This window comes from Emys orbicularis, chromosome 3 (assembly GCF_028017835.1).
Source record: "Emys orbicularis isolate rEmyOrb1 chromosome 3, rEmyOrb1.hap1, whole genome shotgun sequence".
Taxonomy (NCBI): Eukaryota; Metazoa; Chordata; order Testudines; family Emydidae; genus Emys; species Emys orbicularis.
Genome location: NC_088685.1, coordinates 214,979,123 through 215,003,508, shown reverse-complemented (window position 1 = coordinate 215,003,508; position 24,386 = coordinate 214,979,123).

The window sequence follows — 24,386 nt, the reverse complement described above, 5'->3', positions numbered from 1 at the left end:
GCTTTGTAGGGGTGGGTCCGCAGGAGCAGACCCGTTGTACAGACAGCACCGGCCCACACAGAGACAGGGCACATTCTGTCCCAGAGGCAGTGTTGCTCCACAGATGAGACTTGGGTCTCTCATGTAAGAGGGGTTGGAGTCTTTTCCGAGGACTGCCAAAAGTGATTTGTGCCACTCTCCGGTTCAGCTCTTGTGGGGGGCAGGAATTCTATTTCCTGCCTCTTAGGGTAGGGATATGAGGAATATTGCTCACTAATGAGCATGAGGAAGTACACAGAATTAACAACACTAGGCAGAGACAAGACTAGACTTCATTGTCTCCTAGCTCACAGCTGAGTGTTCAGTCTCCTACGCGGCAGGGTACCGTAACAGGGGAAAGCAGGAAGAGAGTCTTTTTTGCCAGCGATCTCTATGGATTTGTATTTTTGCGTTCACTTCAGTACAATACAGGAGGTTCTGTGGGGCCTGAGAATATTCACAGTGCAATGGGGCAATATTTCAAGCTTTGAGATTGTACAGTGCTAACTGTTCTAATTCAACTTCTGTAGTGATTCTCCACGGTTTATATCTCAGCCAAATCTGCTCCGGTTTTCATGGGGAAAGCAAAAGGCATCTCTTGGGCCACCGTGTTAGCCCGCTGCTGAATTTCAAATTCCAATTCCCATCCCAACTCCTAAATTGACAGAACTGTTCAAAAAGAGGTTGAAAAAAAATAGTGACAGTGGCAAAACTACCTGTTCGTTTCACTAATTTCATTCTCAATAACGACTGAAAATTTTTGATAAATTAAAAAAAAATAAAAATAAACTGAGCCAGAAACCAAGGATTTTGGCTTCTCACAAAACTGGGTGACTGGGCAACAAACTGGCAGATGAAATTCAATGTTGATAAATGCAAAGTAAAAACGATGGGGTCTAAATTAGCTGTTACCACTCAAGAAAGGGATCTTGGAGTCGTGGATAGTTCTCTGAAAACATCCGCTCAACGTGCAGCGGCAGTCAAAAAAGCAAACAGAATGTTGAGAATCATTAAGAAAGGGATAGATAATAAGACAGAAAATATCATGTTGCCTCTATATAAATCCATGGTACGCCCACATCTTGAATACGGCGTGCAGATGTGGTCGCCCCATCTCAAAAAAGATCTATTGGAATTGGAAAAGGTTCAGAAAAGGGCAACAAAAATGATTAGGGGTATGGAACGGCTGCCATATGAGGAGAGATTAAAAAGACTGGGACTTTTCAGTTTGGAAAAGAGACGACTAAGGGGGGATCTGATAGAGGTCTATAAAATCATGACTGGTGTGAAGAAAGTAAATAAGGAAGTGCTATTTACTCCTCTTCATAACACAAGAACTAGGGGTCACCAAATGAAATTAATAGGCAGCAGGTTTAAAACAAAAGGAAGTATTTCTTCACACAACGCACAGTCAACCCATGGAACTCTTTGCCAGGGGATGTTGTGAAGGCCAAGACTATAACAAGGTTCAAAAAAGAACTAGATAAATTCATGGAGGACAGGTCCATCAATAGTTATTAGCCAGGATGTGCAGGGATGGTGTCTCTAGCCTCTGTTTGTCAGAAGCTGGGAATGGGCGACAGAATGGATCACTTGATGATGACCTGTTCTGTTCATTCCCTCTGGGGCACCTGGCATTGGCCACTGTCAAAGGACAGGATACTGGGCTAGAAGGACCTTTGGTCTGACCCAGTATGGCCATTCTTATGTTCTTATGTAAGTGCCTACGTCACTTTTGAAACTTAGGTTCCTAAGTCATTTAAGTGTTTTGAATATTTTACCTTAATCGTGGCAAATTTACCAAGCCAAGAAGTTAAGTTTGATAAAGTCAAAGTTAACTGAAATCAGAGGATAATAAATGCAAAATGCTAGGTAAGCTTGATAGGCTTAGTACCAGTCCATTATGATCTGAATACCTGCCCCCACTAGGCCTACTGGCAATTCAACAGTGAGGTTTATTAATGCTGTTTTAGCAAGGACATCCTCGACTTATTTTTCATCATATAACAAACAGGCTTCAAGAGGTAATGAGCCAGCATGCCCAGACTTGTTCAGCTAAAAACTATCATGTAAAACTTTGAGGGTGACTGAGCAGCAACACAAAACAGAAGTTGCTGCAGTACCAACAGCGGCCACCGTAGCAATACCAAAGCTGCTTTTCAACCAAGTTGCATTCACACCAAGGGAATATGTAGCAGAGGAATAGGATCAAGAAAATGCAGTTTGTTATACAAGACTCTGCAGCAGTCTTCATAATGGATTTCCACTTCCTATTTCCATTCTAATTTAGCACAGGACTCTCATTTCTTAGAAGCAAAGGTAAACTGCCAGATTACGACGAATATCCTAACCTAGAGGTGGCCAACCTGAGCCTGAGAAGGAGCCAGAATTTACCAATGTACATGGCCAAAGAGCCAGAGTAATACGTTAGCAGCCCCCCATGAGGTCTCCCCGCAACTGGCAGCCCTGCCGATCAGCGCCTCCCCCTCCCTCCCCACACCTCCCAATCAGCTGTTCTGCTGTGTGCAGGAGGTTCTGGTGGGGACGGGGGGAGAGTGAGGGCACGGCAGGCTCAGGGGAAGGGGTGGAGTGGAGGCAGGGCCTGGGGCAGAGCAGTGAGCACCCCATGGCACATTGGAAAGAAAGCTCCAGCCCGGGAGTTGGTGCCTATACAAGAGCCGCATATTAACTTTTGAAGAGCCGCATGGGGCTCCGGAGCCACAGGTTGGCCACCCCAGTCTTAACCCATGAAAGACTCAAAGAGCAAGACACCACTGGAATGCTAACTTTAATGGAAAGGTATCTAGGTCCTCTTATTGTCCTACAAAGAAGAAATATACACCAATTTATGCTATATGTAATTGCCATGACCCTTATCTGCCCTGAACTCCTTTTGTATTTTTGTCAAACAGCATATCTTGCACAATACACAGAGGATTGTTTTAAATAAAAATGGTTAAAATGTCTTAAAGCGTTAGTTATTTTTTTAAGTTTATTTTTCAAATGCAAGAGTACTGTTTTTTAGGTGTTAGGGTATAATGAGACATGTATGATATTTGCCAGATTCCTTGAATAAACTGAGAAGTGGTGTATGTGTTGAAAAGGAGGACATTCTGTTTATCCAGCTACCTGGGTATCTAAAACATGTTAAATGGTAAATAGTATTTTGCATGAACATCCAACTGGTTCATCTGAAAGGTTTTAATACTACAGTAAATAAAATGGAGTTTGATTAACCTAGTCACTATTTTTACCCATAGTAGATGCAGAGGTTTTACAAAATTCCTGCACAGTATTTTGGAGAAGGAATATTTATTTGCAAAAAACAGGAGGGTTTTTTTTTAAAAAAAAAAAATAGGTCATTCCCTTCTGTTTTGAGCATGAAGGGTATATACAAGTTTCAGGAAAAGGCTCTTCAAAGTTTCTGTCCAGTATTGTACAATTTCTCATGAGTTTGTTCCATGACGTTCCTTTTCATCCAGTTTCAGTTTGGAAAAAAAAACAAAAACCGTACCGACTGAGAAGTCCTTTTTGTGTGATTTGCTTTTATCAAATGCACTGGAGGAAGAGTCAAGATTTTGTGCCTGTGTAGAAAATCAGATACTCTCTGTTTATGGATGTTTGTATTTATTCTGGCTACTGCTTCAAACCCCTTACCACAAAGTTCTTTAGGATTCCAACACTCATTACAGTGAAATGTCTGTGTGATGTCACAAAGAGGACTTTATTCCAATCAGTGGCATGGTCGTACTAAGCATTTATTTTTACTTTAAGTACCAACAAGTATAATAAATGCCCCCCCCCGGCATTTTTTTTTTTATTTATCACATAAAATGTTGCACGTGGTAAATTATCCTTGTTATACAGGCCTTTATTGCACAGTAAATACAAACACCAAAGCAAGCCCTAAACCATCTAATGCTGAGCAACAATAAAAATGATCCGTTGCTTACCTTTATTCTCATTGTTGTAGTTCACACCACCACTACTACCGAGTAAATCACAGCTGGGAAGACTGCCCCTGGCCTTGGGAATACTGACCAATTTATATAGCCATGTCATTCCCTTGCCAAAAATAAGGGGAAAAGGATATTTTCCCACGGTGGATAGTCACTGTCGCTTCCACAGCAGCAGCCAACTGCACCCTTCCAAAGGCACGAATCTATTCCCAGCAGAAAGTGCTTCTGCTATTGAAAACCACAAACTTGAACTAAACTTGGGGGACTAAAAAGCCCTTGCTAAAAGAAAGATGGAAAAATGGGTTAAACACCAAATACAATGCCTGGCTCTTAGGCCTGCATGGAAAGTTGCCGTGAGAAATATTCCCTTTACAGGGGTTTATGGCCCAATCCTGCTCCCATTTACATCAAACAGCAAAACTCACACTGACTTAAATGGGAGCAGGATTGGTGCCTTAAATGGGGAAATAGATACGGCACCTATTCCATACTGCTAATGTGAAGTATCTGCAAAACCTGTGTGACACAAGCAAATCCCCACGTGGCAAGCCTTCCAGAGCATTGGACTAGATTCTGAACCCACACCACTCTCTTTGCACTCCTCAGGCAACGCAAAGAAAGAGAGGAAACCGCCCATAACTCCCCGGCTGGGGCAGCATACAGGAGTCCCTAGCTGAAGTAGGAGCCAGTAGATGGTTCCTACATCACATCCATGTGGCAGCCCTCTGCTCTGGGGGTGTGCCAGGCAGTAGGGAGGGGAAGGCAGGGGAAGTGGCCTGAGTGCAGAAAGCTCTGACAATTCCCAGATGACATATGGTTCCTAGGGCCATAGGGAGTGGCACAGATTAGAGCAGTCACTAGGCTGCTCTAAACTGCACCTGGGCCAGGGCAGAGATGCAGGAAGCTATAAACAGCTATCTAACAGCATAAACTAGACACAGCCGCAACACTTGCCTGTTGTCTGTAATAAACTGAAATGTCAAATATTTTGTTAACCTGAGAACAAAAAATAGGTGCTCTGGGGAAGTGCTGTGCCTGGGCACCCAAGGTGATGGCCACTTGAATTTAGACTGAACCACCTCTGAGTTACAGATGCATGCAAGATTCAAGTAGTAGGACGTATCATCTGGACTCCTCCAGCTAGGAGGAGGTGGGGCCAGAGGGATTGACTCCGCCCTTGGAGTCCCCAGAAATTTAGGAAGTAGCCAGAACCAAAGAATCAAAACTGGATTAAACAGTGTCTGAAAGATAAAGGGAAGAAAATGAAATGGTACTATAATGCAATGCTAATATAAGGGTCACAGACAGGAGCACTCTAGACTAAGTTTTGAAGTCACTGATTTTGTACTATCACAACAACTCACCACTGCTGTAACATTAAATTAAAAAAACACAGAAAAGTTCAAAAGCCACCGGGAATCAGAACAAGTTGAGGTTCCTACAGCCACATTAACTTGACCATGTTGCACATTTTTTGGTGTGTATCGAGCAACATATTTAACCAGTAAAACAGAAACAGAAAATGCTACCCACGTGCAATGTGATGGAGTTAATATTGCTGCCTGACTTTTTCGTTTCAGTTATATATCCATAACTATGAGCATTCTTTTGTATTTAATTTCCAGGGTTGGTGGTTGTTTTTTTGAAGGTCCAACCAAACAAAGGACTTAGTTTGCTAACAATCACCACCTAGAGCACGACCGAGTGCAGTGCTGTCTATCAGCATTGTTCACTCGTGCCTCTCGCCAATCGGGGGAGCGGCATACTTCCACACCTACGCTTGCATAGACACTATGCACTTCCATAGCTGAGCACCAACGTGTACCAGAGTAAGGACTGAATAAAAACGGAATAAACCCCTTACAGGGGATGGCTGCTGAGGTGGTTAGGATTATTGTGGGGGATTCCTGAGACTCAAATTCAACCCCATGTTCTGTCACAGACCTCCTGGGAGGACTGTTTCCATCCTAAATCTGAATTGGCTTTGGTTCCAGTTCTTGTCTCTGGACACCAGAGTCTGATACGGGTGCCGCTTCTTATGCGGCTCCCCCCTAGGTGCTCAATTGTGAGCTGCCTCAAGCAATATTTATCCTGGGAGCATCAAACTTTCGCTAGGCCGGTTCAAAGGCAAGGCCCCTGCGTCTTAAAGAAAGCTTGTGTTGGAGACAAACAACTGCCCAATTTCTCTTATCACCCGCTGCCAGCTGCTGCCAAGTTCGGAGCAAGAGGAGGAATAATTAGAGCTTGATCCAAATCTCACTGAAGTCAATGGAAAGATTTTCCTGATTCCAGTGTTTTCACAAAGTTCTTTAAATGTTGTCATTTTAGTGTTTACATCTGGGATTCTTTCTGGCCTTTGAATCTAATTCTCCATCTGGGTTTTTAAAAAAAAAAATTTTTACTATTTTATTTCACTCTTTCCCCCCCATTAACTTGTGGGTGCAGTTAATTTAAAAAGCTTCACGCACATTTAGTCTAATGCAGTGTGCTCACAAGCAAGTGTCCAGACCATTAGAAAATGTCAGAGGCCATGGTAGGACCAGTTCATAGGATGACCAGATGTCCCAATTTTAAAGGAACAGTCCCGATATTTGGGACCTTGTCTTATATAGGCATCTATTACCTCCTACCCCCGTCCCGATTTTACACACTTGCTATCTGCTCACTCTACACCAGTATCAAATAAAAAAATCCTTGTGAATCATGGAGATTTGTTGTCCATTTCTGATGCCACAGTCCAAACTGTGGGGAGGGATAGCTCAGTGGTTTGAGCATTGGCCTACTAAACCCAGGGTTGTGAGTTCAATCCTTGAGGGGGCCACTTGGGGATTTGGGGCAAAATCAGTACTTGGTCCTGCTAGTGAAGGCAGGGGGCTGGACTTGATGACCTTTCAAGGTCCCTTCCAGTTCTAGGAGATGGGATATCTCCATTAATTAATTATTATTATAAACAACATCATAAATCATTAGCACAATTGTTAGGGGTTGGGGGAAACAGGGCTGGAATAATTCCAGGTTTGTTGAGAGTGACTTTGGTAGTATAAGGAGCTAGACCTTTCCTGGTGGAAGTCAGATGGAGTGAAAGCTGCCCCCATACATTTCAACTCTCCCCAAGTTGCCAACCCTCATGATTTTACCATGAGTCTTGTGAGAGCTGAGGGCTAAGTTTATCATAATTTCTAGATTTTTATCATCAAACGTGTGAGGTTTAAACCTTATCCCAAAATGGCCACCACCTCCCAGTACTGTCAACAGGCCAAGATGGCTGCCATTCCTCTGCTGCAGATAAAAGTGTGTCTGCCCTGAGCAAAAATGGCTGCCATCTTCCATTCTCTCCAGAAAAGATAGCAGGCCTTAGCCACTAAGGGTCTGCTGACCCTGCGGCTGGGAGGTATAATTCCCAGCTCGGGGAGATATACGTGCACTAGCAGCTGCAAATAGCAGCGTGGCCACAGCAACATGATCAGTGGCTTATGCTAGCTGCCCAAGTGTGTACTCAGGGGGTCAGGCAGGATTGTATTCAAGCAGCCAGCCCGAGCCGCCATCCGTGCTGCTATTTTTAAGTGCTAACTCGAGCAGCGCTAGCATGTGTCTGTCCCGCCACACGCTCCAGCAACGTCACCAGACACCCCTGCAGCCTCCCTGCTTTTTTCTGTGTGCAGAGAACAGGCTTCTAATTCCCTCATTTCATCTGGAGGGCCCTGAGGGGGAAGCGAGTGACTGTTTCTCACCGTTGAGAAGTATCGGACGCATGGAGCTGTGGCTATGGAGTTATTGTGGCCATTGGGTTAGTACCACTACAACCGGATTTGCTTTCTGCTCAGCGGAAGTTTTATCCATTTAATTATTATTATCCAGGCCGAAAGTTCACCAGGTGACTTTGTAATCTGATACGTTCATGGAGTCGGGAGAGCTAATTGCAGGAAAATATTATGGCTTTCAGAATGACTCAGAGATCCTCCAAACTAGGACTTTTTGATCACAGAATGGGAAAAAGGGAACAACAAAATGAAAAATGTGAAGTCTGAAAACTCCAAATGAGAGCCTCCCTGCTAATTGGTTGCTTCATTATATTAGTGCATGTTGCCCTAATATAGCATAATGAGATATGTCTTGCCGTAAGGGTGCAAGCTGCACGCTAAGATAGTGTCTCTATAATTGTATGAAGTTATGGAAAAAGACAAGCTCATGTTTCATATCCCATTTTCTCCTGAATAACTAATAACACATTGCTGGAAGCTGGGCAGCATATAGCAACTGCCTCATTTGCTGCTTGGGCTCTCTGCTAAATCACAACACTCTTGTGAGCAGAACAAGGGGAAGAAAATAGAAGACTATTTCCTACAAGTTGATCAGCTGACATTTAATTGTGGTTATGCTGATTTTATTGCTTTTGGCTCCATCTTTACCTCTCTTACACTACTGCCTAAATACTAAAGTTGTATCTTTTGCCATTGAAAACAAAACCTATTAAATGTCAGGCACAAAAGGGAATAAAAGTTGCTGACTTTATGTTTTTCAAGGACAAATGATTCTATGGGAAAAAAAGTCTCTGTGTTAGCCGCAACTCACATTAAAGTGGGGAAATTATTAGCCATAAAAACCTAATACAATCCATCAACTATCTGGCAAAGCAGTTCTTCACAAATAAGAACAATGACAATCATTTCAATTTTGCTAGGACTGAGGAGAAATGTTGACTGAGAAAATTAGCAAACTGATGGGCCACTACAAAGTAGTGTTTTCTGCTGTTGTTGTTTTTACAGTGTTTTCTGTTATTCAGTATTTGGATATGCCTCCATTGAGAGAAGGCACAATTAATGCAACCAGTGTCAAGATGATTCATGTCACATACATAAGACTTTAGTTTTAAGCTAAATTCTAAAACAGTCCTTTGTAATTCTCCCTAAAAATATGTTTTAAATAAGCAGGAAAGCTCACTAAACTGACTATGTTCAAGAGTGTTGTGTGTATTAGCTCACAATTCACATGATCACTTTTTTAAACAGTTCTGACAAAATATATCTCCTGCCTATTAGTCTGGAAAAAAAAAAAAAAAGAGAGAGAGAGAGAGAGAGAGGGGCCTATACAGGCAAAGAAGTGTAATAATTAATTATTTTTCTATCCAACAGCTGTAGGAATACGTTCATACTCTTATCCCTTGCACTCCTTTGTCTAGTTTTGCTGGGAAAGCCAGGGGCAATGAATACCTCTTTTGTGAATTTGCCGCAATGTCGCAACTAAAGAAGTTGCGATGGGAGAATAGTTATGTTAGGGTCGAGTTCTGTGCTAATTGAAGTCAGTAACCGAGCTCTCATTGACTTTAATAGTGCAGCATCAGGCCTTTCGTGGGTCTGTAATACCCACTTGCTGCTAAGTGTTACCCTCACATGAAGGCTGCTATGAGAAATACTCCTGTGGGGTTCAGTTCTGTCATCCTTAATTAGACCAGTCCCACTGGCATTAACGGGGCTGTTTGGAGAGGAAGGGCCTGCTCAGTGACTAACGGCATCAGAATTAAACCCCCAATATCCACTGTTCATCAAACGAATCATTAAAAAGGGTGGGGAACGTTCTTATTTTTTCTCACCATTTATTATTTCCTCATCTTATCTCCAGAGTAAGTGGCTTTTACCTCTCCAGGCACAAGTGAGCCAGTTTTGTCCCAATAGTACCTAAAGAGCAAGGATGTGAGGTCCAAGCATGGGGAAGATTTTTCTTCCTGGGTCCCCTCAAAGGGACCAAAGGGGACTTTTCTATCTAGGTGAGGGTTCAGAGGGAGCTATTGGCAGATCTCAGCTGCATTTCCTGATGCATATTGGCTTTGTTTGCAACTGAAGAGATGAGGGAAGATAAAAATAGCTTTTGGCAGATCTCAGCTGCATTTCCTGTTGCGTATTGGCTTTGTTTGCAAAAGATGAGGGAAGATAAAAATCACAGTGACGATGCAGCAATGCAGGCTGTACAAGTCCACGTGGAACCCTGGCTATGTATTTGCTAGCCCGTGCTGGGTCCATGTTGCCATGTCTTCATTGCTATTTTTATCTGAGCTAGAGAGGGTAAAGCTAATGCAGGTATGCCAGCCCGTGCATCAATCACACCTCCGACTGCAATGTAGACAGGCCCTAAGAAACACGCGTCTCTCTGAGTCTAATAGAAACTGGTGAGTATTATGGATTATTTATTTATTTACATTTTAATTACAAAATGTGTCTGATTACTGAAGTATATTGAAGTCGGCTGGGATTAATGTACTAGTGCAAAAAGCCACTAAAGAGTGCCAGTTTCTCAACGGCACCAGAGCACTGAAGAGGGATCAGTAACAAAACAGACATAGACTTGGCACAAGACCTTGAGCTGCATCTCTGCCTTGGTACGTTTTGAAGAGGGCCCCAGGGGACACAAAAGAGGAATGGGGATTTGTTTGGATTGGCCATAATAGTTATATTTGGACAGTTTTTAAATGCTGGAAAAAAGACATATGTGCCTCTTGTCGACAGAAACACGCTAATACCGAATGCAGCAGAGAAAAGGCTTGAGAATGGATCCTCTTGGGGGAATCTTACCCCTGTAATGCTGCCAAGGTCAATGTCAACTTGAGTTGCCTACATTTTAAACACTGGTTGCTTAAGTTAGATCTATCTGTGGGGCCAGCTGGACCTAGAAAGATTTCTGAAAATGCAACTGCATAATCCCTAGATTATAATACCTAGATTCTGTACTGCTCCTGGTCGCAGAGCAGCCCCATAAGCAGACTTTTGGCTGCTGTGAGTGAGGCGAGGGGCCACAGTGGCTTAAAGCCACATTTCACCCTTCCCTTTGCACTTTCTGTGCTGAGCCTGCTGCAAGTGCAGCATAGAATCTCACCGTCTCTTTAACTGTTCATCCAGCGCCTTGGATGGGCACTCCTCCGCATGAGATCTTTAGGATTGAAGTCTAAATAAACAGATAAAATGTGCAAATGGTAGTTGTTGTTCAGGGGTGGTTTGCTTGAGTAAGGACTACAGGATTTGACTTTTAAAGGTGACCTGAAAAGGGGGAGGGGAGTTTGGGTCGTGCCCTTGTTAACTTATTTGTGATACGGTCTTTAAAAAAATTCTGCTTGATGTTTACCTTCCAAACCTCAGGAATGACAGAGTCTGATTTTCCCGGAGATCCTTCTTGGATGATTGAGCTATGGATTGGGAGCAAGCTCAGCCTTAGAAGGCTTTCAGGGAGCAAGTCCTTAATAAAAATGTTTCTCCCATGGCTTTAAGTAGGGGTTTACAAAGACAATTTAAAAAAAAAAGTTTTGTACAGTGTGGACAAAAGTTACACGTACTGTCAATTACTGCAGATGCACTTCTTGGCGGCTGTAATGTCAACATCCCATTAGTTCTCCTTGTTGTCCATAGACTCTTCCACTGTAGACATGGACTGACCTTCTCATGGGAAAGAAATAGTTTTCTTCTTTTCAGATGGGAAAAAAAACCAGCATCATACAGAAGGAGAATGGGTATACAATGATTCCTTTGCAAGCCACCTCCACATTACCAGTTCTTCCAGTGCAAACCATCTGTTACTCAGTTAGTCACTTTAGCTGACAGTAGTTCTCTTTTTGTTCCTATTTCTATTGCTCTTGAGAATTTTCTGTAGCCTTGACATGATGTGGACTATTTACATGTAACGGCGCCAGATGGATAAATATATCTTTTGCAGGTGCATTAACAAAGCTATGCCAAGAAATTCTGGAGCTGAGGGTAGATTCAAGCTCCTTCCAAAATACTCAAAAGCCTGAAGCATAAATGGCTCAGCCTCATATGGCAGATTTTACCTCATTACAAGCAAATCCCAAACCTGAATTGAACAGAGGACTTTAAACAATAGAAATAGCATTATCAAATGTCAGCTAGTTGGTGTTTGCTAATGAAACATGCTATTTTCAATGTCGTTTTCATGAACATAAACTGGCCTATTGTAGCAGAACAAAACACGAGAAAACCCAGCTAAAAGTTTTCATCTTTGAATTTGCTTACAGAAAAGTTTGGAAAGGCATCTTCAGTGGGTTTTGGATCATGGGCTCTGCCTCCCATTATATATCACACAGGACGGAACTGGGGGTGCAGAGCAGAATCAGCGATCCAAGTCCTTGAACCAGCAGTTCGGTTTAGCTGCTGCAAGGTAAGGCATGCAGGCCTGTTCTTTTACTAGTGTTACAGTGTTGAGTCCATACTGGGGGGTTGTAAAAGCAGAGCACCCCCTTGTGACAGCATACAGTACAGACTTTTGCGGCTCCACCCAACCTCCCAGACCTTCTGGGTTGTACAGGAGCTACCTAGAGTACTAAGTCACCACAGCTCTACCCCTTCCAAGGAACCCAAAGTCCAAGACAACTATGAAGAAACAAACTCTCCCATTTCCTCGATGAGACCTGATCAGCAACAGCCCGTGCTAGCCAGCCTTCTTTGCCACATCTACCTTCCCTGCCTGCCTCTCCCCAGCTGAGCAGAATTTCTCCCTGGAAGCCTGAATCCTGCCCCAGATGTTGCGGGGATGGCTGATTGGGCCTCTGGTAGCCCACTGACACTTTCTTGCGTGGAGTGGGGTTTGTATGACCTCTCGTAGGAACTTATTTTTCCATTGTACTATTCTATCTGCATGGCTAGAAAGATACAGTTGCCAGCTCTCATGATTTTTAGTGCGAATCTTGCGATAATTGATATTTTTCTAAAAAAACCCAGCTCCTGGAGATGTAGAATTGCATGGGATTATGTTTTCTTTCATTTTAAAGACAAAGTTCACTTTTCGCTCTTGTGATGGAGGAGAAGAGCTTGAAAACATTAAACTCAAAGGCTCACAAAATGGAAAGCAAATAAAGAAAACCCCAACTGTTTATTTGCTAAAAAAAATTATTGAGTTTTTGGGGACTGGCTCATGATATTTGAATGTTTGGACTAGCAATGCTGAGACAGGGAGCTCAATATTTTCATACTTTGGGACAAAATTTTCAAATGCAACTGGTAATTTTGGGTGCCTCCATTTTGGGGTGTCCAATCTGAGACACCGGAAAATCAGGGCCCTTTCAGGTATCTTCAGGTTGGGCCCACAACCCAGAGGCACCCAAAATCACCAGTTCCATTTGAAAATCTTGGCCTCAGTGTCTAAAGTTAGGCACCTAGCTCTGTGTTTAGGCACCTACGTGGCTTGACTTTGAGTTTCTGAGCATGTGCAGTTTCCATGTAAGTCAATGGGATCTGCAGATGCGCCGCACCTCTGGGAACCGACCACTTCCTCTGGCAGCCATGTTTGAAAACGCCGCCTTTGATTACTACAGGATAACTGCGTGAATGCTGTCGTAGTGCAGCACGCAACGCTAAGACGCTGTTCCTCTCTCTTCTCCAAGTCAGTGGCTGGGAGGAAGGAGAGTGTGGGACAGAGTGCAACTGTCCTCACTCAGGGGTTGGTTGGGAAGTGTGGGGAATACTGGTAGCTTATGGTCATTTTTCTCAAACAGTAGAAATCTTCTAAGTGCACCCACTATTTAATGATCCGGTGAGGAAAGGAATGTCAAGATAGAGGATAAAATAAAATTGTCAAAAGTGCTCAAGTGACTTGTCTGATTTTCAGAAGTGACTTGGGCATCTAAGACCCTAAGTCTCTTTAAAGGTAATGGGACTTGGGCATTGTTGAGAATTTTACCCAGAGATCAACAGTGGGATACAAAAGCAAGGGTCAGGACCTACACTGAGCAACACCTACTGAAAGCCATTTCCTAGTGCCAACGTTACAAGGGCCGTCACACGGGCACCTGTTTAAAGAGCAATCTTTGGGGCTATTAAGCTGTAGGAAGATGAGAAACCCCTATGGGTCTTTCCCATTTTTTCTTTTAGAACAGGCAGTGAGTTCGACTTGAACACGTAAGCACAATGAGCTTTTAAACCTGGGGAAAGGGTAACACAGCTTGTTTGGACATTTATGTTTCCTGTAAGGCACTTTTAACAAAGCATTTGTTTTAGATTGACACAGAGATGGGCTTGAGCCACAAGCTTGGATCTAGATCAGGGGTGGGCAAACTACGGCCCGCGGGCCACATCCGGCCCACGGGACTGTCCTGCTGGCCCCCGAGCTCCTGGCCCGGGAGGCTCGCCCAGGCCCCTCCCCTGCTGCCCCCCCTCTCCTGCAGCCTCAGCTCGCTCGCTCCACTGCCGGCGCAATGCTCTCGGCGGCGGGGCTGTGAGCTCCTGGGGCAGCGCAGCTGCAGAGCCCAGCCTGACCTGGTGCTCTGAGCTGCGCGTTGGTGGTGGCGGCGTGGCCCGGCTCCAGCTGGGCGGTGTGGCTGTAGCGCTGCCAGCCACTGGTGCTCCAGGCAGCGTGGTAAGGGGGCAGGGAGCGGGGGGGGGGAGTGGATAGCGGGCAGGGAAGTTCAGGGTGGTGGTCAGGGCGCAGGGGTGTGGACAGGGGCCGGGGTGGTCGGGGTGGAACAGGGTTGAATGGGGGCAGGAGTCCCACGGGGCAGTCAGGAAGGAGGGGGGGTTGGGTGGGGAGGCAGGGGGCAGTCAGGGGCAGGCGTTCCGGGGGCAGTCAGGGGACAGGGAGAAGGGGGGTTTGGATGGGGCAGGGGTCCCGGGGGGGCCGTCAGGAATGAGAGGAGGGGTTGGATGGGGCAGCGGGAGTCCAGGCACGGTCAGGGGACAGGGAGCGGGGATGTGTGGATGGGACAGGGGTCCCGGGGGAGGCGTCAGGGAACAGGGGGTGTTGGATGGGGCAGGAGACCCGGGGGGGCAGATAGGAGGTGGGGTCCGGGCCATGACCCCCTCCCCTAACCGGCCTTCCATACAATTTCCAAAACCCCATGCAGCCCTCAGGCCAAAAAGTTTGCCCGCCCCTGATCTAGATCCAAACTCCCCCACAGTTCAGGGCTGTTTGGCTCTGCATTTGGGGATCTGGCCCATTTCTGTTTTTCTTATGTTAGAGGATTATCTCTGTCCACATCCAGCAACACTCCCCACCCCCACCCCCCCAGTAGCATTCTGGCTTCTCCTTTTGTGACTCTGCTAGAAATATGGGAGCTCTCTTCCCCTTGCTCTCTGGAGAGGGACATTTTAACTTTTTCAGAGTTTTCCCTTTTCCTCTGCACTTCACCTCTGACTCGGTTCTACAAGCCAACGACCAGGGGCGGAGGATGGCACGTGATGGCAACTAGCAGCGGGACACATGAGTAGCCAGAGCTCATTTGGGTTTGAGGGTGAGAGGAAAAAAATGAGGTGCGCTTGGGGGAAGGACAGGAGCATGGGGAGAGGGAGAAGGTTCTGGAACAGGTGAGACGGGGGCCTAGGGAAGGAAGAGAGAGACTGGGCTAGAGGGGGAGGGAGGAGACATTGGAGTAGTTCATGGGAGGTAGCAGAGCCGGGGGTAGTTAATCTGAAGTCTGCTGCAGCACAGAAGTCAGTGAAAACAGCACCAGAGGTGAGAGACAGGAAAAGGCCACAGTAAATACGGTAGGGGGAGAAAGGAACTTGTATTGTAGCCTTTTAGGGGTCGTAGTGAGGGGTGGTCTCATGGTGTTGCAGAGACCACTCTGTCCCATTTACAGGTGAAATTTCTCTACAGGTTAGAGCAGCCTTAGAACTGCTCTAACTTACTCTCACTGTCGCCTGTGGGCCCTGGGAAGCAGAAGATAGACACCTCTGGCCACACTTACTCTCTGTCCCTGGCCCACTCCCGACACACCCCCTACACTAGGGGCTGGGAACAGGGCTGGCATGGAGCCTTCATCCTAGTATTACACTGGCCTGGGGATGCTTTATCAGGGGGCAGTTTTTTCTCTCTGTACAGCACCCTTACTGTGCCAAAGCAGGGTGAAGGGGCCTTCGTGTAGCTGAGAATCAGGGTCGGTAAGTCTCACTGGAAATAGTTTCCAGCACATGGCAGCAATGGGCAGAAATCTTGCTTTGGCCCAGTTATTAACATTCTCTGCCTGTTCAGACGCAAAAGTACCAGCATTTTGTTATAATTTTTGCAGTGTTCAGATTTTCCTGGGGAGCACACGAGCCATTAAAATGTGCTTCTGCGAAGGCGACATTCTAATCCTTTTTTCCTGCAAGCTGCTAAAACACTTCTGGCCTTTATTCGTTCTGGTATTGAAATTAACATTGGGCACTAAGACAGCTTTAGCCCAAGCGATGGCAGGTCATGGGTGTGATGACAAATGTTTACAAATCCCTGCATGTGATGTTTGTCTAGCATGATGGTAAATCTCAAGAACTGTACAACACCATGGGGCTAGCACAAAAGGAAGGGAGAAAAGTTGGAAATATTTCATTGTGATTTTCAGCTGTGAAAGCACAATAAATCTCATCGAATGAAAGGAAATAAAAGTACCAGGCCTTGATTTCATTTCTAAACCTTTAACATGGCTCCATAAATATTGTATCCACAGCTGGAGAGAGACAGGGATGCTTCTCATCCCCGCTCTCTTCCCCGTGCAATGCTCAGGCAGCACAGATGGAGTGGAGATTCACTCAACATAACTACCCTGCTGTGGGTTCACCGGGCGGGGGCAGAGCACAGCAGGCACACGGCTAATGGAGATGGCTCCTATGCTACCTACACTGTAGGAACATATCAGGGTGGGGAAGGAGAGTGGCTGGATATACTCTGGATGTCCATACAGGACCCTAGCCAGTTGCCATAGGTTAGAGCAGCCTCAAGTCTGCTCTAACCTGGGACCAGAGCTAGACAGAAAGTCAGGAGGCTGTAACCGGCTCCTTGGCAGTGCCCTCTCTCTGCTGCACCCAGCAGATGCCAGATACTACACCCAGTCTATTGTATATCACCAGATTCTCAAAATTAAAGTGTAGCTAATCTATACGCCATTGACTATTGTAGATACACAAAAGCCCTACTCAGTTACATACATTTAGAGGACAGGTCACTGAATTTCTTTGTTAGCTGGGCACAAGCAAACAATATGCATTTTAATACAGCTAAATATAAATGTATATGTGACTCCGGCAGACCAGATGCCAGCTCATGCCAAGGCCCCCATGTCTCAGTTGAACATTGACAAATGAATAACTAGAGTCAGTATTAGTGTTGTTAAAACAGATATTAGAAGTATAAGAATGTGTTTAGTGTCTAGACTTTATTGAATGATTGTAAGTTGCTGCCGACATTAATCTCACTTGTAACATCTGTATCCCATAGTGTAAGGGAATATTTGAGTGGTTGTCCTGTGTGCTTCTATGACTGTGTAAAACACTAGACAGGAGAGAGACATTAATTAGTGTGAGGGGCTGATCTTCAACCGAAGGTATTTCCCTCCTCTTCCCTACAGGAAAGATCCATCGATACTGGGCAGACTACTGTGGGACATTGCAACTGCAATTTCCCTGCATACCACCAGCAAGAGGACAAAAGACTTCTCTTGTTCTTCCTCCTGCCCATGAAAATGAGTCATGCAAGGGACTCCTCCCATCAGCTGAGCTTTGCAGCCAAAAGCATGGGGTAGAAGAGAACAACCAAAAGGGACTGATTGTCTCTATACTGCTTTGATGCTGAGGGGGGCAGGACAAAGTATTTCAAAGCATAAGCAAGAGATCCCCAACTGCTTAGCCTGGGTTAGCCCTAAAGGACTATTACTATTCTATTATCTTTTGAAACTATTGATTGCAACTCATTTGTGTATCTATCGGTTTTAACCTTGTAAATACCTCTTTGGGTTCCTTTCCCGATTTAATAAATATTTATATAGTTTATTATAGGATTGGCTACAAGCGTTGTCTTTGGTGTGAAATCTAAGGTGCAATTGACCTGGTGTTGGTGACTGGTCCTTTGGGACTGGGAGTAACCTGAATATTGCTGTGATTCTTGGTGTAAGGGACCATCTGTCACATAGGTGGCAAGATAGATTGGCGTACCCAAGGGGACTATCTGTGACTCCAAGTTATAGTGCCTGAGGAGTTTACACTCGGTAACTGGTTCATGAACTAAGTATAGAGCACACAGGCAGTTTGGGGTTTGTGCCCTGGTTCCTACCAGTCTGCCCTGAGGTTGGTACCCACATTGCAGGCAGCATCACAGTACATAACTAGGAACAAAGACCAAAAGCCATACTTTCAGGATGCAGGCTCTTTCCTGGGAAGTAGAGACTCTGACAGAGACTTAGGGATCATGGTGGAGAATCAGCTGAACATGAGCTCCCAGCGGGACGTTGTGGCCAAAAGGACTAATGCCAGCCTGGGATGCATTAACGGGGACTCTTGAGGAGGAGTAGAGATGGTATTTTACCTCTGTGTTTGGCACTGGTGTGACCGCTGTTGGAATCCCATGTCCAGTTCTGGTGTCCACAATACAAGAAGGATGTTGGTGAACTGGAGAGATTCAGAGAAGAGCCCCATGAATAACTAAAGGATGAGAAAACAAGCCGTTTAGTGATTGAGTTCCTTGAGTCTATCTATTTAGCTTAAGAAAAAGAAGGTGAAGGGGTGACCTGATGACAGTCTGTAAGTACCTACATGGGGAACAAATATTTGATAAAGGGCTCTTCAATCTAGTAGAGACAGGTCTGACACCATCCAATGGCTGGAATTTGAAGCTAGACAAAAATCCAACTTGAAATAAGGCATCAATTGTTAACAGTGAAGGTAATTAACCCTTGGAACAATTTACCAAGGGTGATGGTGGAATCTCCATGGCTGGCAATTTTTAAACCAAGCTTGGATGTTTTCCTAACAGAACTGCTGTAGGGATTATTTGGGGGACGTTCTACAGCCGGTCAGACTAGCTGATTATAACAGCTCCTCCTGGCCTTGGACTCTGAGTCAGTGGGCCAGATCCCCACCTGACCTATATCTGCATAGCCCCGGGGGAGTCAATTTAAACCAGCTGAGGATTTGGCCCAACAGATTAATTTAAATTGGGTGCAAGTGCACATTGTGAGGAGAAGCAAACCTTGGATAAGCTGTTGCCTTTCCCTGTCCATTCTCAGGCTCTCTCATTGAAGGTGATGTAGCACCAGGACAGAGCAAAAGCTCAGTTCAGTTCACACTGTGAACCAAAGCTTAATGGCAACAAATGGATCAGGAACCACCACCAACCGTTTATTCTGTTATCAAACCTATCATTCAGAATCTACCGACCCCAAGGAATCCAACAACATCCCCACAAATACTTTGCACATATGCTCTCAAGAAAGTTAAAATATAGTAAACTTAAAAATGAAAAAGCGTCTGAAGATCTGCTGCTGCTTTGTACAGGCCTTTGCTCTGATAAAAACACTTCTCACGTTGTTAAATGATGGGAGATGCATGTGCATCAATCACATTTCAGCTTTGCATGCATTGCCCAGTATGATTGATCAGCTGCACATTTGAAGCCTTCTGATTTTCTTACTCATCTGTCAAAAATTTTGATCTGATACCACCTCCGTATTCAGATTTACTCAATCAGATGTGTAGATAAGGGCAGACAGGGCGGGTTCACAGTGTCAGTGATAATTTTACCTTCTAATCTGCTGCACAAGCCATAAATGAAATTTTAAAAAACAGTTAAAGGTCACAAGTGAAGTGAGCACCGGGTGTGTGGGCTTAAGTCCCAGTGTTAAACAACGCAAATGATAAAAACAGTCCCTGCTGGCACACACTCAACTCTGAACATCTCATAACAAAAGCGACATTGTCTGTGTTTGGGTGATTCTTCTCCATGCAGCTCCAGCGCGTGGTAGGTGAGCTGTGCCTGCATTATTTCGTCTCTCAAAAGTTCAAATAGCTGCTTGAAAGGTTACGAAAATACAAACCTGACAAATGAAAGCATGATGCCCCCTGGGTGGAATGTGTTTTCCTTTGTCTATGAGAGCCCGTGACACGCTGCTCTACGTCAGGCAAGAGGGATCTCTGACATTATTATTGTTGTTTACATGGCCCTCGCACGTACGTGATGCTGGACAAAACATGCCCCCAGAAAGCTGACAGCCTAACCCAACCGAGTACAAGGCAGGAGGAAGGAAGACTGTGGACAACACTGGTGAGAGACATGCCACGGGAGTCTTCAGGAAAACAGTGGGGTTTGCTGTGCGCTTGGGGAGGAGAGGGCACACGGCAGACCAGCCATGGCCCTGACGCCAGGGTAATGGACAGCATGAAAGAAGACACGAGTGAGAAAAGGAGAAGAGGGAAGAGGCAGAGATTGGAGGATACAGGGAGGAAGTGGGAGAGTGTGGAATGAATGAGGGAGGAGGTGTAGAGTGAGATAAGATGGCGCCTAGCCTCAGGCGGGGGCAGGAAGCCACTTAAGGGGTGATGTGACTACAGCAAGGAAACGGCAAGATCACTTTGGCGGTGGTATTTTGGAGAGAGATGAGGAGGAGGCGGCCTGAGAGCAGGCCGTTAATGCAACCAAAGCCAGGGATCACCAAGTACGGGGAAAGACCCTGGTTGTAGGGATGGATTTTCATGGTATCTGTTGGATTGAGGTTCACGTACTCAGCAGATGGGTCTAAAATATTTATTAAGGCAAAACATTCAGTGTAATGATCAGTTACTCTCAAGTGGGAAGCTTATCAGGACAATCACATCACAGTCGCCTCCAGAACCAAACAATACAACTTCAACTTCTCTTCGTTAAACTGCCTTATTTATAGCTTTTTGTTATCTTTTCTTATACATATGAATTAGTCTCATTTCCAGGTTAACATTCCATCAGTACAGGCTTAGTACTAGTCTAATCTGGTCTTTTCTAGCTTTTCAGTTACTTTATCTTTCCTTGTTCTCACAAACCCGATTACTCTGCAATTTCTGACGTGCACAACACTCAACAGGATTATTTTGCAATTTCTTACCATATGCAGTTCTACTTACACTTATGCTGTCAAAAGTTATCAGAACAGACTCTTAAAATCCACAGCAGGCTTCTGTTAGGCCTAAATATGCCGTTGCTCCAAACAATATCCCGGAGTATAAAGAGACCGGACGTAGCCAGAGCCACGGCATGTAGTGGAGAGAAGGAGGAAAAAGAGTGGCTAACGCAGCACTCAGCTGGTGAGCCGGGGCAGATAACATAGAAAGAAGGAAGCAGAGAGGAGTAAGGAAGAAAGATGAGAAGTCCGGAGAGCCAGCCGGAGACTTGAGGTTGAACAGGGGGGTGGAGGTCGGGGTATATATGGGAGCCATCGGCTCAGAGGTAGCAGCTGAAACCATGAGAGCTGATGAAGTTGTGTAACGAGAAAGCAGAAAGATAAGATGTGGGGTATATGGCAAGAACACTGAGGAACCCACACAGAGCAAGGAGAAGAGGGATGAAGAAAGGCCATCAGCACAGGAGGAAAGCCAGAGAGCACAATCACGATGTCTACACACGCTACACACTGAGCCAAGTTCAAGGTCTTCCTGGCACTCCATGGCCTGGGCCAGACAGGATATCTAAAAGAGCCTAAAGCTCCAGGCTGACAACCCCACTCCTCTGGTGCCAGTGAGCGCTCTCCAGTAAAGGTAAAGGCCGCCTGTGCAGGAGTCAGCGCTTTCTCCGGGGCCAGTCCCAGGCTGTGGAACGAACTGCCCCCGGAACTCAGGACCGGGCCAGACCTCCCCACCTGCCAGGTGCACTTGGCCAGTGTGCCTTCTCAAACGGAAACACACAGCAAGCCATAGCTGAGCAGGAGGAGGGGAACCCGACCCAAACAAAGCACTCCATTGCCCACCCACGTCTCCCCGAGGGAAAGCGCGACCCACATGTCACAGGTGTTAGCCTGGTCACTGAAGGCGGTTGTGGAAGCAGCTCGGATACTACAGTGATGAGCACAGTATAATGAGCTACAGAGAATAGAATAGTCTCCATAACGGAATTTTGGAAGGCCGTCTTCTCTCATTTTTGCAGAACGACGAGTGGTCCGTGCACAAAAACCAGGCCTTGGATTTAAAAATTCTACTGACTCCGTTATCAGGGCCTTCATCGCCTCTAGATGGAGGGCACAACCCATGGATAGCAGTTCCACAGCACAACACGTGCCCTTGGGTGCCAATGCTATATGGAGCATTCAAGGGGTTAAGCAATGGCTGCCGGCTCTCTGTCAATGCTGGCCTCATGGTGCAGCGACCAAGTCGTGGGCAGGCTAGCCTAATGGTTGGATCAACAGCCTGGTTTACCAGTAAGCACTGAGTCCAGCCAGGGCGGGGCCCTGGAGCGAAGCCAAAGGTGAGAGCTCAGAGTTAGAAGCCAAAGGGCTAGCTGGAGTCACAGTCAGGAGGCAGAGCTGAGGGTCGGAGCCAGGGCCGAGTTGGGGGCAGGATCAGGCTGGGCTCAAGACAGCAGAGGCCGGGATGGAACCAAGCCCGCCTGCAGGCAAAGAGCCCATCTAGCAGCCACTGAACTACTGCAGCTCCCGAGCTTAAGCATCAGCCTGCTGACTCCTGAAGCCAATCAGGTGTCTCAGTCAGACAGCTTCCACCTGGGCCAGCTGCGCTCCTCAGGTTGCTAGGAGACTGGTTCTTCTGGATCCGGAAGAAGCTCCTGCTCCCAGGTCCTGCATGGGATCTGCACCACCTCTCTCCTCCTCCACTGCCCAGGAGACCCTCGCTCTCAGTCCCCACTGTAAAACCTTTCAACGCTATCCCTCATTAGAAGCAACCCCACCACACTGCAGCCTCCACAAATCCCTCTAGTGCCGTTCCTAGCTGCCACAGGCCAGCCGATGAGAACAGGCGGAGCTCTGTAGTAGAAGTATGGAGAGCTGTCGACATAGCTTATGTTACTGTCTTAATATAATGTGAGGTGCTTAAGAGATCACAGTGTACAATGCTATTAATCCTAGGGTGCCTATGATCCGAGGCAGCATTCCTAACATGCTAAAAGCTTCAGCCTTCACATCCTGGCTAAGTGCTACCAGGGCACATGGTTAAGTGAGTATGTACGGGAGCCAGGTAACGGTCTGGGTCTTTGCATGCTAAGGTGAGGAAAATCAATCTGAAAATCCACAGTTTATCCCCAGACAGAAGTACTGCTGCACTCGCTCATGGAGTACTAGCAGTGACTCCCAGGCACCAGAGTTTGCAAGAGAAATCTTAAGGAAAGAGATGCTGGTTTGGAACAAGATCCTGTATGTCATCACTGTTCTGCTGTGAAAGCGACACAGAACTCCAGTGCAAGAGAAAATGGGATTGGGTTGAACTGGCCACAATAAACATATTTCCACAGTTTAGAAAGACCTGGAAAAAAGCAGCCTTGCTTACCTACTACTAGCAGAAAGCATGTTTGTTCCTGTTGTCCAAGGACGATGTTTTTTCAAGGACAGATCCTAGTAAAAATGTGACACTCCTAGCAGTGCCAGGTGGCAGCTTAAGGTGTCTGCCACTGACACAAGCCTGATAAGCAACAAACTCATTTAATTTCTGGCCCAGACTTGCTAATTTCATTCACGGATCTCCCTTTTCTGCTCTTCCAGGAGGTCCTTTCTAGAGCTGGGTGAACAAATGGTCTTTTACTTCACTGGCCAGTTCTGAAAAGTTGGAAAAAAACGGGGGCTGGGCCGGACCAATACCAAGAACTCCGGAAAATGTCAGCACATCATAAAAGGCTGATAACATTTTCATTTGGGGGCAAACGAAACATTTTGTTCGACCCAAAAAGAAATATTTTGTTTAGTTTCCAGGCATTTTTAAAATGGAAAGCAAACATGCCTCCCGATAGCCTTTAGCTCATTGGCTATGGCACTGAGCCAGGTTCAAGTCCCTGTTCCAATGGCTATTTAATTATTTCTACAAAGTGGAACAGCTTCCACAGGAGAAAGTCCTGCCCCAGAATAGCTAGTGGCCCACTGAGTAGGCAGGGTGTGCTCCTACAATGGGAGAGTAGGCAGAGGGAGAAACTGAACCCAGCTCTCCTGTATCCCAGGGGAGTGTTCTAACCACTGGGATAAAAGGTTACTTTGTGAATAGTACCTAACTCCCCTCGAGAATCTAGCTTGAAAAACATTTGGGCTGAAAATATTTAGCAAATTCAGGTTAAATTCACAGCTAGTTTCAGGTTGACCAGAACTGCATTTTTCAATGAACAAACTATTCACAAGAAAATTTTTGCCCAACTTGAGTCATGGCAACCAATTTTCCATGATTTTCATCTAGCTATTTTGAATGAGAAGGCTCTTGAAATACACTAAGGCCTGGTCCACGCACTGTTTTTGTACCAGCATCATTATTTCAATTAAGGGTGTGATTTTTTTACTGAAATAATTAGTGGAACAACCCTAGTTTGGAGACAGCTATATCAGTATTAAGTTGCCTTGTACCAGTATTGTTATTCCACTAATATAAAGTACCTTTATACTGCTATAGCTGAATCCACAAGAAGGGGGTTGTACAGCTTTAAACCAGGATAATTAAAGCAGGACAGCTTGCGCTGTCCCCCTGCACAGGTGTGAATTTCACCACGAGCGGATGA